The sequence below is a fragment of the Prionailurus bengalensis genome, chromosome B1 (assembly GCF_016509475.1).
Source record: "Prionailurus bengalensis isolate Pbe53 chromosome B1, Fcat_Pben_1.1_paternal_pri, whole genome shotgun sequence".
Classification (NCBI taxonomy): domain Eukaryota; kingdom Metazoa; phylum Chordata; class Mammalia; order Carnivora; family Felidae; genus Prionailurus; species Prionailurus bengalensis.
This window is the reverse complement of record NC_057344.1, coordinates 106,097,870-106,111,866: the sequence shown is the minus strand read 5'-3', so window position 1 is coordinate 106,111,866 and position 13,997 is coordinate 106,097,870. Positions and strand designations below refer to the sequence as shown.

General features: G+C 35.2%; 1 protein-coding gene across 1 annotated transcript in view; it reads left to right on the top strand.

The window, feature by feature from the left end:
- Window positions 1–13,997, top strand: part of NDST3 (N-deacetylase and N-sulfotransferase 3) — a 184,220-nt gene that overhangs the window by 13,543 nt on the left and 156,680 nt on the right.

The window sequence follows — 13,997 nt, the reverse complement described above, 5'->3', positions numbered from 1 at the left end:
TAAAAACCAACTTGTTTACTTAACTTTCCAGAAACTATCTACCTTAGAAAACTCTTACTAAGACTTTAGTTCATTTAAATATGAAATCAAAGTGAATTTGTTTTAATGAAAATAAATACTCCCACAAATTTTCAAGAATTAAATATCTCATAAGTAGCAAGTTCAGATATTTTTGGAAGTCAAATGTGCAACTCATTTTCTCTTATATTTTTTTGAAACTGAAAATCAGCACTACTAAATATGGAGAGCTATGAATATACAAGCTTACTTATTCGTATATAAACATAAGGATTTAAATTAAGTTTCAGGATTCATTGAACACTTCTGGTACATATATGAAGCCCATTATGCTTCATTTAAATGCCATTCAATTTTTTTCATTGTGTAAAACTACTGCCCTTAAATAGAAAACACTTATTTGAAGATAGTTGATTATTGTGAATGAATTGTGTTATATAAACAATGGGTTGTTTAATGTTAATAAAATTTAAAATGAAAATAATCTACACTTATCTTACTTTCCCACTCAAAATACTATAGGTTTCTATCTTCCTTGTACTGCATAATGATTTCTCATAAAAGTAAAAGGAGAGATTTTGATACATATTTTTTAAAATTCTGTACATCTTTGACCTTCTGGTAAAATACAAAGGACTAAATCAGATGGAAAAAAAATCTTGAAAACTGCATTCTTTTCTATAGACACTATACATCTGGCAAATAATAGTAATGTTCATCACACTAGTTAAATGAGCTAAGAATACCAGAGGGACCATTAAATGTTACAAGAGTGTGTGAAAACTGAAAAGAAAAAAATCCATATTTTTAACAATATTTTAGACTCTTCTTTTTAACTCAATAAAAATGAATTAATAAAGAAGTTGTACCTAAGTTTTCATTAAGTCTTACGAAATATGCTTTGAAAATTGTAGCTAAATTAAAACCAAGTTAGTAGTTTAAACATTGAAAATTACAAACAGTATATAATTCTCTTCCAATATTTTCATTTCAAAATATTATGATAAAAATGTTTTTAAAGTTTTATTTCTGAAGTATAATTCTTTAAAACTGGAAAGATATGTTCTTATGCCATTTAAACATGTGCTAGATAAATCTCTGAGTTTTATATGCAAACCTACTATATGCCTAAAGTTATACAAAATATAAAACGCCGTTAGTACTCTCAAGGTTAAGCCATTTTTAAGGGGTATAAAAAATTAAACACATTACAATTGAACACATTTAATAAGAATTCAGCATGTACAAAATATTTAATGAATTTCTCATTTATGTGGGAATATATTTTCTAACCAATCTTAAGGCTTAAAGGAAAGTATATTTAGAATTATTTGAGCTTTTAAACTACTTGTAAGTTATATCTGTGATTGAGCATCAAAACATTAATTCATTGTATGCAGTTACCCTGAGAGTCTAAACCTTTTTTCTTTCTTTCTTTCTTTCTTTCTTTCTTCCTTCCTTCCTTCCTTCCTTCCTTCCTTCCTTCCTTTCATTTATTCATTCTGTAACTAGTTATTAAGCATATACTACATGTGAAGTATTTTTGATAATATGTAGGTAGAATCATAAGCCATAGCCCCATTCCTTTAGAAGGGGGGGGGCGCCTGGGTGGCTTAGTCGGTTAAGCGTCCGACTTTGGCTCAGGTCACGATCTCGCGGTCCGTGAGTTCGAGCCCCGCGTCGGGCTCTGGGCTGATGGCTCGGAGCCTGGAGCCTGCTTCCGATTCTGTGTCTCCCTCTCTCTCTGCCCCTCCCCCGTTCATGCTCTGTCTCTCTCTGTCTCAAAAATAAATAAAAATGTTAAAAAAAAAGTTTTTTTAAAAAGAAGAGAGAGTGGGGGAAGGATAGTAATAAAGCCCAGAAAGCACATAGTTGGTGATTGGGTTGACCATCTACCTGCTCAGTAACTGATTGGGTCATACCACATGCCAGGCACAGAGGCACACACTGGGGATACAAAGGTAAATAAGCATTACTCCTCTCTTAAGAAGTTTATAGTCTTGGGGGTGGGGGTGGGGCGCTGATAAGTAGGTAATAGTTTGCTTGTGGTAAATACAATAGTAAAGGTGTCTACATGGGTTTATATAAGTAATGCTGTGGGAAACACTATACTATGTGCTATGTACCTGAAACTATTAAGTTCTATTAAGTAGGATTTTGAGGCAAGGCTAGAGCAATATGATGATTTGGGAGGCTATAGCAGTGATATTTCAGACAAAAGGAAATTTCTTGAAACTAGGAAATGATAAAGAATGGAGAGAGAAGGACCAATTGAACTATTTAGGAGGTAAAATTGAACAACTTACTGGATCAGTGGAGATGAAAAAGAATATAATCAAGGATAACATTAAAATTTTTAGCATAGGTGAATTATAGTTGGTTATTACAATGACAAAGAGGAGAGAGCAAGATCATAGTGAAGGTAATTAAAAGGCCATATTAAAAATGCTAAATTATCGAAGTGCCTCTGAGATATACAGGTACAGATGTTTAGCAGGTAGTTGGCTCAAAAGAGAAGTCTGGATAGCAAGTATAGTTTCTATCTAGGGAAGGGCTCAAAGCATGAAAGTATGTGAGATCATCCAGGGAAAGGGTTTATAGAATAATAAGGGAAGAAGACTGAGTATGGAATCTTAAGAAAAAGCATCTTTCAGAAAACAAGTGGAGAGAGATGATCTCATTAATCAGAGCCAAAAAGAATAGTATCAGAGACTAAGAAACCATGATGTTATACAGTAGTCCTCCCTTATCTATGGTTTTGTTTTCCATAGTTTTAGATACCAGCAGTCAACCATGGTCAGGAAGCAGATGATCCTCCTGACTCAAGGTCATGAGGTCAGTAATAGCCTAACATACATCACAATGCCTACGTCGTTCACCTCACTTCATCTCCTTGCTAGGCATTTTGTCATCTCACATCATCACAAGAAGGATGAGGACAGTACAATAAGATATTTTGAGAGCGAGAGAGAGAGAGAGAGAGACCACATTCACCTAACTTTTATTGCAGTATATTTTTATAATTATTCTATTGTATTATTGTTGTTAATCTTTTCCTGTGCCTAATTTATAAATTAGATTTTATCATAGGGATGTATGTATACGAAAAAAAAATAGATAGGGTTTGGTACTATCTGCAATTTCAGGCATCCACTGTTGGTTTTGGAATGTGTCCCCCATGGGTAAGGCGGACTGCTGTATAAGCCTTGGGGATAAAGAACTTCAAGGAGGGTGTGATCAGCAGTATAAAATCCAGCAGCAGAGGCCACTGAGGTAAGGACTGGCAAGTCTCCTTGGTAAAAGATGAAGGTTATTGGAGATTCTGGCAAACTCCAGGGGAATGCAACCATTGAGGCAGAGGCATAGTTGCAGCAAGTTCAGGAGTAAATTGGAGCGTTAAGACATGGAGAAGAAGAGTGTGGAATACTCAGTGGAGAAATTTTGATGTGAAGGCAAGAAGAGAAATTGGAGAAGAGAAATGGAGGGAGAACTGGAGTTAGGGTGACCAACCATCCTGGTTTCCCTGGACTGAGAGCATTCAGTGCTAATACTGAGTCCCAGGCAAACTGGGATGATAGGTCTCCCTAACTAACTCGGGTAAGGGAGACTTTACCATACTTTTTTCCTACGAAGAGAGATCAAAGAGCATCTGATCTAGGAAAATGTTGTGGATATGGTAATGAAAAGTATGTAATTAATAGAAATATTTTTAATCAAGTTCTTTTATTTCATTATTACCACTTATGAAAAGTATTCTATTTTCCCTATTTGAATTATTAGGAAAATTGAAAGGAATGTGAGAAAATTAAAGGTGACATGGAATGTTTTCTGCAAAATTAGAAGGATGGTGCATAGCACATACATTTTAATTATTATACTAATCATTTCAAAAGTGTTATTTTTTTCGTTATGTGGAACCAAAAACAAAATGTGTTTCCTTATTGAATTGGAAAATTAGAATTAGCAATGTAATATCAGTCTTTACCTATTTACGTGCTAAATAATACAAGCACTTTATAAAGAGCCTCAAAGTGATAAAAGAAACTGAAATGGCACAAAATATATGACTCTTCATGAGGAAGAAAAAAATGCAGACCTAAGGTGTTGTCCTTATTAGTTGCAGAATTGATAAGCTCCAAGCCATAGCCCTTAAAGAATGAAGGAACATATGGTTTAGATAATTAATATGTTCTTCAAAAGTGTCGATACTAATTTCAGTCCCATTGAAGTCAGAAAAAGGGGTGTGTGTGTATTTTATTGAACTGTGTGGACAAGACTTGTCTCAAATTCACCATGGACTAGTTTTGTGATATTCCTAGCTGCTAGTGTTCTAGGACCTGTCCTTAGACTTCCTGAGACCAAGTATGCAGAAAGGGTTTTGGAGAGGGAAAGTGGTGTATAAATAGATGTTTCTACCATAAAAGCATTTTAAAGCTATAGATGAAAGCACAGCTTGACCAAGTGAACATTAACAATTCACATTCTCCCTTAGAAGAAGAGTGAATTCACTCTTGGCCTAAGATCCATTATACCTTTAGACTTAGACCACAGCCTATAACATTTCACTGCTAAGACTGTTGCGAAGTAGAAGAGGGAAGGGGGCCTTTCAAAGTATTACTGAACTCTCTGCAGCTATACTCTCAACAAACCAAAGAGCTATACAGCACTCTCTTCCTCCTGTGTTGCAGCCTCCTCCTATTAAGGTAAGCACACGTTGTCTTTTTTGACAAACTTTCTAACATCCATGAGAAAATGAGGAACCAGCCCAGGCATATCAGCACACTAGAGGTGCCTATAGTGTGATTGGAGGCACTCAGCACCCCCGTCCACCTCCACGGTACCCCCAGTCTTTTCCACTAGTCTCTTATGTGTCCAACCTTAATTTGGCTGTTGTAGATTGCCCCTTAAAAAATCTACTAAAAGTGGCCTTAAGAGAGGGCAGTTCTTAAATCTTTAATATGATGTCATCAGTGACTTTATCATTATTTTCCTCAGTAACTAAAGATCCCAGAGTGCCTAGGGAAAAGAAAGTGCTGAAAATAGAAGTAAGAAAAGCCATAAAGGTCTGAGAAATAAGTGGTATCAGGCTCAGAAGACAGACTTGGCTGACTTCTCAGTGTTGCTAGGGGCCGACCCCTGGAGGCTGTAATTGGAGTGTAAAGGTGATCTCTATGCTGTCTGACTTCACTCTCATAAGAATATTCCCTACCCCAGCTAAAGTAAACCCAGAGGCTTCATAAAATCATTGAAAAAGAATCTAACATACCAAATGTCTGGGGGTGGGGGGGAGGCAACTGCAATCAATTATCCTGTCATACATAAAAATAGAAAGGAAACAAAAATTTCTCCAGATAGTTCACTATTTATAGTGCTCTGAATGGATGTCAGAACCGACATAGCACCAATGCCCCCTCTCCTGGACTCTCATATTTCTCTAATTCCTTTCTATTTTCTCTTATGTTCCTTATGTTTTATTTGCTGATTTTCATTCTAATTGCAATTTGCTCTGTTGTCTGCTTGAAACTAAAAATACTTTAAATTTGCCAGAATCACTTTATTGGATATAATATTGCTTGTGTACTTGACAAAAACAAATATTTTCCAGTTAAAGTATATCTATTAGTTCAACCTTGTTACCTGTGTTGTTCAAATCTTCTGTATTCTTACTGTTCTCATCTTTTTCTGGAGGTTGGGGAAGGAACAGGGTGTACTACTTGATGTTACCAAAGGAGGTGTGTTTAATTCTTCAACTCTGATAGTGGATTGTAAATATTTCCTTGTGTTTCTGTCAATTATCACCTTATATATTTTAAAGCTATGTTATTTAAGTGTATATATACATATATGTACATTTATATTTACATAATATTTATACATTAGTTTAATATTTTATCATTCTGTCGTTACCTTAATACTGACATAACTTTTTGGGGTTTACTATTTGAAAATTATACATTATCTCCTTTTTATATTTGTTCTCTCTTCTCTGTCTTTATATTATAAATTAGTTTAAAAAACAACTTGTCAATTAATTTTCTTTTTATCTACTTTGTCAGTATTTGTCTTTTAGTTAACAAGATCAATCTACATACACTTAATTTGTGTATGGATTAATTTGAGCTATCTTAGTTTGTGCTTTATATTTGTCCCACTTGTTCTGTTTCTTCTTTTTCTCCTCTGTTTTTTATTGCCTTTATTATCAATTTCCTTCTTTTTTCTACCCACTCCTGATTTGAAATGTATATATTTTATTTCTGTTCTTCTATTAGTTTCTCCAGAAATTTAAACATATGTGCTAAACAAGTGCTAATATTAATCAGTATCTTCACACCTCAGTCAAAAACTACAAAGTACTTTATCTCCAATCATGTCTACCCTACTCTGGCTGATGAGCCATTATTACTTGTTTTGGACATTAACTGTATTGTTGTTGTTTAATCCAAGACTTTAGACATTATTATTTTTACCACCATGGAAATTTTATTAGTTTGGCCTACTCCTTTTCAGCAGAGAAGGCAGAATGGGACCATTAACATAGAAATTAGATTATGTCCTTCTGCTCAGAACCCTCCAGTGACTTCTAATCTTACCCACACTTAAAGCCTAAATTCTCACAATCTTTTTTTTTTTTAATTTTTTTTTCAACGTTTATTTATTTTTGGGACAGAGAGAGACAGAGCATGAACGGGGGAGGGGCAGAGAGAGAGGGAGACACAGAATCGGAACCAGGCTCCAGGCTTTGAGCCATCAGCCCAGAGCCCGACGCGGGGCTCGAACTCACGGACCACGAGATCGTGACCTGGCTGAAGTCGGACACTTAACCGACTGCGCCACCCAGGCGCCCCGAAATTCTCACAATCTTTTATAGCCTCTCACTCTGCTGCAACTTCTGTAGCCTCCTTGCTGTTCCCAGCTCCTGCTTCGCGGCTTTGCACTCGCTATTCTTTCTGCCTAAAATGTTTTCTCCAAAATTGGTGCATGGCTGTCTTTCTCACTTCCTTGGGTTCTTTACTCAATGTTACTTTCTCAGTGAAGTATTCTCTGACCATTCTTTTTAAAATGGCAACCCCTAAACCTCCCCATCTTTTCCTGCTAATTTTTCTCCGTAGAACTTACGATCACACTCATGTGCTCACCAAGATCTCACACAGGCTCACCAGGACAACTGTGTATCTCTTCCCCTGTGACATAGCCAGCAGTTGGAAATTTGGCATGGAGGTAGCATTTATACCGCAGAAATTGGCAAATGTACAGATTCAGGCTTTTTTTTTCCCTAAAGAGCCAGTTAGTAAAGGTTTAACAACATACTACTACTACTACTGAATATACCGTATATATTTAGTTATTCATGTTGGTTTGTGACTTTGGCTACTAAAATATAAGCTCCATGAGGGTAAGATTTTCTCGTCTGTTCTGTTCACTGAGGTATTCCCTTAATTGTGCCTGGGTCAGTATATATTTGTTGAATGAATGAATCTCATTCTTCTTGAAGCACATCCTTTAGAACTTCTTTTAAGTCAATTTATTTAGATTTAGAGTTGATTCATGGTAAACGCTCTCAGATATTTTTATGGAATGTAAATGTCTTTATTCAGCCTCATCTTTGAAAAATAGTTTTCTTGAGTTTATAATGCTTAGTTAACAGTTCCTTCATATTTGACCCTTATGGCTCATCCTAGGAAGATTAGGGATCCCTAGAAGTCACCTGAATGCATATGCTAGTGGAATATGTCAGAATCCACTGGTCCCTAATTTTTTTACAATTGTCAAAAACTTAGGCAATTTGGGACTGTTATTATGAATGTATATGAAGTATTTCTTTCTTTTTTAGTTTGGTGGAAAACATTTATAAGTTTGATATAATGTGATTTATCATATACAGGAAAATATATCACTCTCAACATTATTATCGAACTCTAATAGCCATAGTGTGCTAGCAGTTAGACAAATAATTATCTGGAAATAGTTTTTGGCAATACTTTAACATAAGGAAATAAGATAATAGTTTAGGCAAAGGGAAAAACTATTTCATATCCATTATCAACATACACTTAATACATTTTGTTAAACTTGTTAAATTGTGAGATTGAATATATTTCTATTACTATGAATATTAAGGAGTTATTTGTTGCCCACTAACATTCTAAAGCAGTGAGTTCTAAATCATTTAAAGGAGACAAATACTATTGCTGAACACCACATGAATGTATAAACAGAATATTGGTGACTAGTTACATTTTTAAAGGCCTGATACCACGAGTCCTTTCCAAGCATGACAAAGAGCAGAGCCATCATACATGGTACTAGAGCTCAACTGGACAATGGCAGCTCCACACACTAGACCAGCAGATTAGAAGGTAAAATCTCTGAGTAAAGACCTAGATTCTGGAGAGATTCAATTCAGTTCAGAAAATTATTAACATCTATCCTGTCAAAGTGCTGTGATAGGGATTTCAAGGGCAACATTGATGAATAATGAAAGAAACATTCTTTTATAAAGGAAGTAAGAAAACAAAGAAGATTTTGCTATTTACCAGTTACTGGGTTTTGTCCTTCTCTGGACTGAGAGTTGAGTTATTAGAGTTTTAATTTTTTTAATATTCCATAATTCTAAGAAGTAAATCAAAATATAAAGGGATCTTCTTTTGTATTTCTGTGATGATGGCTTATAATGTTAGGCCTATGAAAGATGTAGTTATTTTATAATGATTTGCTTAGGGTACTTCTCTACTCCCCAGACAGGTAATACTTGTTGAGTTCATACATTGTTTTACGTATTTTACACTTGTTGTCATTTCACACTCACAAAAATCCTATAAAACAATGACTATAAGTACCATCACTTTATATAAAGAAACAGATTCATATATTATGACTAACTTGCTTAAGATCTTACAATTAGCAAGTGGCAGTTCCAGAATACAAAATGCAGGTCTACCCGGCTCCAAAGGCTGAGCTTTTCCACTTCGTGTTGCTTCCCAGCTGTGTCCTAACACAGTACTGATGTCCATATCAAATCCTTCCTTCCAAATTCTACTTTATAGTAAGTTACATCCATGACAAGTCTGTTATAGCCTAATGGGCCATATCTGAAACTTTGCTGTGGATTTAATTATAAATGTGGAACAAAACTTAGTATCAACCACTTCTTGGAAGGCCTTGGCCTTTACAACTGCAATAATATGGATAAGGTAGAATTTACTTTAAGATTTGAGTTAACAGTATCTTCTTTCTAGGTATTTTTGCCTGCAATTCTGGTAACTGTTATCAGTTTAGCAGTTTATAGTGAATTAGGGTGGCATAGTGACAGATATTTTTGGTACTAGATTAATTAAATAACAGAAATTGTCCATAATTTAGATAATTTAACTTTTTTCTATCTGTATGTACTCAGATTTTACAGTCCCTATAATGTTTTAATATGCTTTACACAGGCCTTTTAGCGTTTTTTTAAGTGCACAAAAGAAAAAAGAAAAAAGATGAAGAAAATTCTGGTATATTGTCTCAGTCTCTGAGAAACATGAACCAATAGCTAAAGCACTTTTTTTATTCTTAACTTTTCTAGGCCATTTCTGCATAATGCAACTGTAGCCTGGGATACTAAAGAGATTTTAAAATCATAATGTTGATATAAAATAAATTATTAGATATACTTGACAATTTATGGACTGTTTATAGACAAAGGAAATGTCATCAACTTATTTTATTAAACTTCTAAGTGGACTAAATTTTTTTTTTTTCAACGTTTATTTATTTTTGGGACAGAGAGAGACAGAGCATGAACGGGGGAGGGGCAGAGAGAGAGGGAGTCACAGAATCGGAAACAGGCTCCAGGCTCTGAGCCATCAGCCCAGAGCCCGACGCAGGGCTCGAACTCACAGACCGCGAGATCGTGACCTGGCTGAAGTCGGACGCTTAACCGACTGCGCCACCCAGGCGCCCCTAAATTTTCAACAGTATTAAAATTTACTGATTTGGTTAATGTTGGAATTTTACCTTAAAATATTAGGTACTTTTTCATTTTCATCTTAAATTACAATGATTATAAATAATATTAGTAATTAATTACACCAGTTACTAAAAATCTGTGTATTTGATTTCTATTGCTGCTGTAATGAATTACCACCAACTTAGTGGCATAAAACAATCCCCATTTATTATTTTATAGTTCTGAAGGCCAGAGGTCCAACATGGGTCTCACTGGGCTAAGTATAAGATGTGGGCAGGGCAGTGGCCCTTTCTGGAGGCCCTGGGAAAGAATCCCTTGCCTCACCTTTTCCATCTTCTATAGTCCACCTGCATTCCTTGGCTCATGTTCCCTTCCTTCATCTTCAAAGTAAGCAGTGTTCTATCTCTCTCTGCATTTCCTTCATAGCCACATGTCCCTCTGGCTAAAACCGGGAAGGTTTTCCACTTTTAAGGACCCATGTGATTAGATTGGCCCACCCAGATAATCCCCATCTCAAGATTCATCTGCAGAATCCTTCTCACCAAAAAAAAGAGTAACATATTTACAGGCTCCAGGAATTAGGACTCAGACATCTTGGTGAGGGAGAGGAGAGGTTTTTTTTCTGCCTACCACAAGTTATGCTCTTCATGTAATCATGCCAGTAATTCTTATAACTACTCAGTCCCCCAACTGATTTTACTACTGTTCTCCCTGGGACATGAAATTTTCATGACATATATATAATCAAATAATTCATTTAGCTCTCTGAGCCAATAGTAATTAATTGAGGACAATTAAATTATTGTGTTTTTAAACTCATCATATCCCTTACACTCTAAAAGTTAACATGGGAGAACAAATAACCCTTTCTTCATTTGGGTAGTTTAAGAAATTTAGCTCCCAAAGATTGCTCAGTAGGAGCCAGTTAGGTGACTATCATCAATTTACTACTTTTTTCTAGAAGTGCATCCATTATTAGACTAATTAAAAAACAAATTTAAAGGTCATAAGGACTACCACACAGTTACTAAAGCACTGGTCACCTGTTTCATTATGCTTTTTATTTTTTTCTCTTTTCATTTTATCTTATCTTACATTCACCTCAGATTTAGTACTTTTATTTTATCAGCCTTTCTCTCTTTGGAATCCCTACCCTAATTACCCTAATCCAAAAACTATGGAGATCTATTACATGTGTTTATCCCTTCTCCCTTTTGCTACCCTGCTTTGATTCTCTGGTGTTTGGATTTGTATAGCATTGCTTCTTTTCTCCCAATTTAGATTTACATATTTATTTTTACGTAACTTTCTGTCTCTATTTTTCTTTCTCCAAACTATATATACTGAGTAGGAATAGCTTTCCAAAAAAAGAAAAAGAAAAAAAGAAGAAACATTGTTTGTAGAGATTAAACCAGCTGGTTGGGGCATTAAATCATCTATCCAAAAAAGAGCAGGGGAGGGGGGTGGTTCTTCACTATCTTTATCTTGAATGAAATAATCTAATACACCAAAACAACAGATAGCAGAGCTATTCCTTTCTTAGGAATCCTAAGGGATGAGGTATTTGAGTTCACCTAGAAAGACAACTTACTTGATACTCTCAAGTAATTGAATTGAGTGGTTTAGACAATAAGCTGTTCAAAGGTTAGAGTTGCTGTCATCAAGATAGTTAATAGCTGTGCCCTGCCAGACATGGATTTCTGACATACTGAAAAAATACCTTTAAGACATTTTGTGTAACATTTTAACAAAAATTATCTGACAATATTTTCAAAACCAAGAAGACATTACAATGAAAATTCATTTTAACTCATATATTTCCTTTGCCAAAAATAGTTTAGGTTAATATTCAAAAGATTTTTGCATAATTTGCTGATCTGCTATAGAAATGTAATAAGCATTTAAAGGGAGTAAAAGAGAGAAAACACTTTCCCAAACTTTATTATTTCTTATCTGATACAGGGCATTGTCAGTGATCTGACTGGGACAAATGAACAATGAAAAAGGAAATCCGTAATTTTCAATCTTGTTAGAACTTCCTTACTGATGCTAGATCTCCAAAATCATTGTCACTTGCAACTTCACAAAAACTAATTTGTATTCAGTCATCATTCTCAGAGAAGACCCAGTTGTTCATTGTACTCAAAAAAGTTCTGTTTCCCTAAATGGGATCAGTCTCTGATGGATGCCAGTGTCAGGAGGCTGTTCATCATCCTTTGGGATAATTCAGAGCAGAAGCAGAGGCCTAGCGTTCAATGCTGTGTACTTAGAAATTGACACAATGTCAATGCAACATCCCCAAGAACAAGGAGAGCCTAGGAAGATAATTAACTGCACATCTTTATTTTTAGGCCAGCAACAGTTTTCAGGCTATTTTAACTGAAAGTCTCTAAGGAGCAAAATCATTATTGGACTAACCCTTCAAGTCACCCACATATTGTCATATGTGGCATACTCCAATCCATATTCAACAGTTTGTATTTTTATTGTTGATGAGCCTAAAATACAGGTGTATTTAAAGTCATCGGTGATTAGTCAAGTTGTAATTTACAAATGAATAAAAATCAGGGTGCTACAGTATTTGTTTTAAAGAAACAATCCAAGAATTTACCATTAGTTGCATCTTAAACAGTCACTCAGAGATGTTTAGATGTATTTATTCACTTATCAAGATGAGACTATTTTCATGAGTTCCTAAATCACAGAAAGGCAAAATAATCATTTCAAAATGCTTGTTTAAAAAATGCAGATTTCCCATGGGGCGCCTGGGTGGCTCAGTCATTGAGCATCTGATTCTTGATTTTGGCTCAGGTCATGATCCCAGGGTCGTGGGATCAAGCCCTGCATCCAGCTCTGCACTGAGCATAGAGCCTGCTTGAGATTCTCTCTTTCTCTCCTCTGCCCCTCTCCCCTGCTCATGCTCTCTCTCTCAAATAAAAAATTTTTAATGCAGATTTTCCAATCCTACACTCATAGATTTTGACTTGGTAGATCTAGGGAGAGCCCAGGAATGGGTATATTTAGTATGCCTACCTAGATGATTCAAATGCAGTTGATAAACATGCCCATTTGGGGAAATACTGATTTAAATAAACTGGATTCAATATTATTGCAAAATACAAAGACATGGGTCCTATTACCTTTCTCTGTAGAGAAAATGATTTTATATAAAAAATATTTAATTCTACATATATATGCAAATATATAATGGAAAGAGATCATAACAGAATTAGAATTAATAGTTTTGTGACTAATTTCAACTTGATGCCAGAAGAATTCTTATTTTCACTTATTTTTTAGCCATACCATACAGTAAGACTGCATGACAATATTTTAGCAAATGTGTATACATGTGAAACTTCTTGTGCAGATAGAGTAGATTCTACATGAAGGCACAGAAGCAGAGGGTTTGAGGAAATGATTCCAACAAATAGATGGCTTAGTATAAGCTAGTAAGAAGACTAATGGATAATTTTAACAAAGTAAAGTAATTAAAGATGCATTGCTTCTGTGATCTTTCAGGAACTTGAATATCAGGTCAGTCAGAAGAAAGACTCCAGAGGTAAAGAGGTCCCTGAGCAGGAGGTTTAAGAACTAGGATAGGGAAGTGGTATTTGGGGGGGAGCAAAAGAACAGGGAGGAAAGAAGGACCAGGGCAGGGAGGGGGGTTGTGTGGGGGGAGGGGGAGAATGAGAAGGAAGTGTGGGATATATCCTTTTAAGTGTAACTGAATGTGCTTATAATGTGATATCAAAGAAATCACAGTTTTGGCTTGAATTATAGGTAGGACAGAGGTACCCCAGCTTGAATTATAGGTAGGATACAGGTTCCCCCAAAAATTGTTAACAAGGGGAATTTTTTTTAATGAAGAAAAGAAATTTTGTGTTAGGAAGCTCTAAACATTTGTCTCCAAGAAACTACAATTAGAGGGGGCTAGGTTTGTTTGTTTTGTCCAAAATGAAAATAAATTTTCATTGTTTTCAAATATGTAAAATAATACATGCACTTTTTTCATTAATTTATTATTATT